Below are 2833 nucleotides of genomic sequence, written 5' to 3' on the forward strand. Positions count from 1 at the left end.
AAAGGCGGAATAAAACTTCACATCCTTACAGTGCTTAGGAATCAAAGACCCTCTGAGGGAAGGAGACCCAAAACAAAACAGCATGAGATTAAAAAGCCTTTGGACAGTGATTCTTTCTGTTATAATGTGCCAGAATCACCTGGAGGACTTGTTGAAACACAGATTCATCTGATTCAGCAGATGTGGATGGGGTTCATTTGTATGAATTTCTAACACTTCCCCCATGCTGCTGATGCTGCAGGATGTGGGCCATACTTTGAGATTCATTGCCCTGGAAGAAATGGTAAGTCAATACTGCACTTCAGCTGCATACCCCTACGGGCACTATGCTGATTCTGGGCACAATTAGAAGCTGAGAATTCAAGTTTGTCCCAGCAGAGAAGGCTGCCACTGAACTAGAGCTTTTTGCACTCAACTAAGGTTGGGACACAAAATTGAAGACCTGGGAGGCTTCCAACATACGGTCTTTCCCATTAGGTCCTCTGACAAAATTTTGAAGCTGCATGGGCAGGTGTCTAAAGAGTTAAGCCGAACATTTCTTTCTTTCTTTTTTTTGGGGGGGGGGTTGGAGTCTCTGTTTCCCAGGCTGGAGTGCAGTGGCACACTCATAGCCACCGCAGCCTTGACCTGGTGGGCTCCAGCGATCCTTCTGCCTCAGCCTTCCAAGCAGCAGGAACTATAGGCATGCACTACCATGCCTGGCTAATTTTTTTTTATTATCGTAAAGATGAGGTCTTGCCAAATTGCCCGGGCTGGTCTTGCACCCATGGGCTCAGGCAATCCACTCACCTCAGCCTCCCAAAGCGCAGGATTACAGGCTGAGCCACCGAGCCCGGCTCCGAACATTTCTTAATAAATAAAAATTGCAAGCCAGGTCTGTCTGAACTAGCTCAATGCATGCCTAGACAGAAGTGAACAGTCTACTTCATCTTCCTCACAAAGAAAAGGAGAACTCGGAATATGCTGGCAGAAATGAAGTTATAATTATTTGGAACATTTATGGTTCTTTTGTTTGCGATTTTCCAACAACACTAAAAACAACACTAAAAACTGCTAGGCATGAAGAGACAAGATTATATGTTGATACCCAAGAGAAAAAAAAAGAATACGGAAGACTATTGATGGTGCAGATATTGAAGTTAGCAGACAAGGATTTTAAAACTAATGGTCACAAATGTGTTAAATAAAATAAGGAAAAAGCTGGGCAACACAGATAAAATATTGGAGAATTTCATCATAGAATTGAAATCTATGAGAAAGAATCAAATTTATATTCTAGAACAAAACAATACAATATCTGAAGTTAAGAACTAGGTAAATGGTTTTTGTTTTGTTTTGTTATTTGAGTTGGAGTCTCATTCAGTGGCCAGACTGGAGTGCAGTGGCCGCTCCTGGCCACCGCAGCCTCGACCTGCTGGGCTCCAGTGATCCTTCCGCCTCAGCCTTCCAAGTAGCTGGAACTACAGGCACGTGCTACCATGCCTGGCCAATTTTTTATTTATTGTAGAAATGAGGTCTCGCCAAGTTGCCCAGGTGGGTCTTGAACCCGCAAACTCAGGCAATCCACTCACCTCAGCCTTCCAAAGCGTGGGAATACAGGCTGAGCCACTGAGCCTGGCTAGATATATGGTTTTAATAATAGGTTGGGCAGACAGAATACAAGATTGTCAGTGAACCTGAAGAAAGGATAATAGAAATATCAAAGCTTAAGCACATAGATAAAAAGAATGAAAAAACAAGCAAACCAAGTGATAGCATAGGAATCACATGAAGCACACTCTAAGGCCTAGCATAGATGGAATTGGAATCTGGGGAGAGAAGAGAGACAACAGGGAAGAAATAATATCTTAAGCGATAAGAAGCTAAGGATTTTCCAAAACTGTTGAAAAACGTCAACCCACAGATTCAATAAGTTCAGCAAGCTCACACAAGTTATATATAGAGCATTAGAGACAAAAAATATTCTACCAGCTACAAGGGATAAAAAACAGATTCTATTCAAAGGATGAATAATAAGAGTGGCAATAGACTTGGCAGTAACATAAGTATAAATGAGAAGACAGTGGCAACTTTCTTCCAAAATTCTCGGGAGAAATTATTTCCGGTCTAGAATTCTATAGCCAGCCAAACTATCAATCAAATGCAAGTGTGGAATAAAGGTGTTTTTAAACATGTGAGCTCTAAAAATATATATATACTTATTCTTTCACTATTTTCCAAGAAGTCTTTGGCGGGGGAGGGTGTGCTCTAACAAAATGAGAGACAAAGCAGGAAAAGGAGACTAGGGATATAAGTAACAGGGCATCTGACAAAGAGAAGTTGGGTGTTTGGGGCTGAATGGCCAGAATCTCACCTCAGCTAAGGTGGCTTCCAACTCCCGGAACCTGGTAATGAGCTGCTCCAAGATATGGTGGAGGTCCTGGAGTTCCCTCCCCAGTTGTTGGAATCTCTCCCGGCACAACCTTGTTAGGAAGGAGCAAGAACAGGAACTCATTGATTCGTCATGCTGCCATTGTTGCCCTCAGATTCCCCCTTTGCTAATCAGCCTTCAGAGAACTAGATTCAGATTGTTCCCCTCTCTTGGGCCCATTCCAGCATGCACCCAGCATGTTCTTATCTCAAAAACATTCTCTTCCTTCTGTTTGGAATACTCTTAAGCCCAGTCCATTCTTCCCAAATGTTCCTGAGTATTTTGTCTGCAGTTAAGGATGCTGCCACCAGGTAGTGTCCTGTTGGTTAAATTATCTTCTCAGCTATCATTTGCTGAGTACTCAGTATGTACCAGGAACTACTCAGACACTTTACATATGAGTAGTTCCTGATTACTAATGAC

The sequence above is a fragment of the Carlito syrichta genome, unplaced genomic scaffold (assembly GCF_000164805.1).
Source record: "Carlito syrichta isolate Samal-C Ts95f unplaced genomic scaffold, Tarsius_syrichta-2.0.1 Scaffold308608, whole genome shotgun sequence".
Lineage (NCBI taxonomy): Eukaryota > Metazoa > Chordata > Mammalia > Primates > Tarsiidae > Carlito > Carlito syrichta.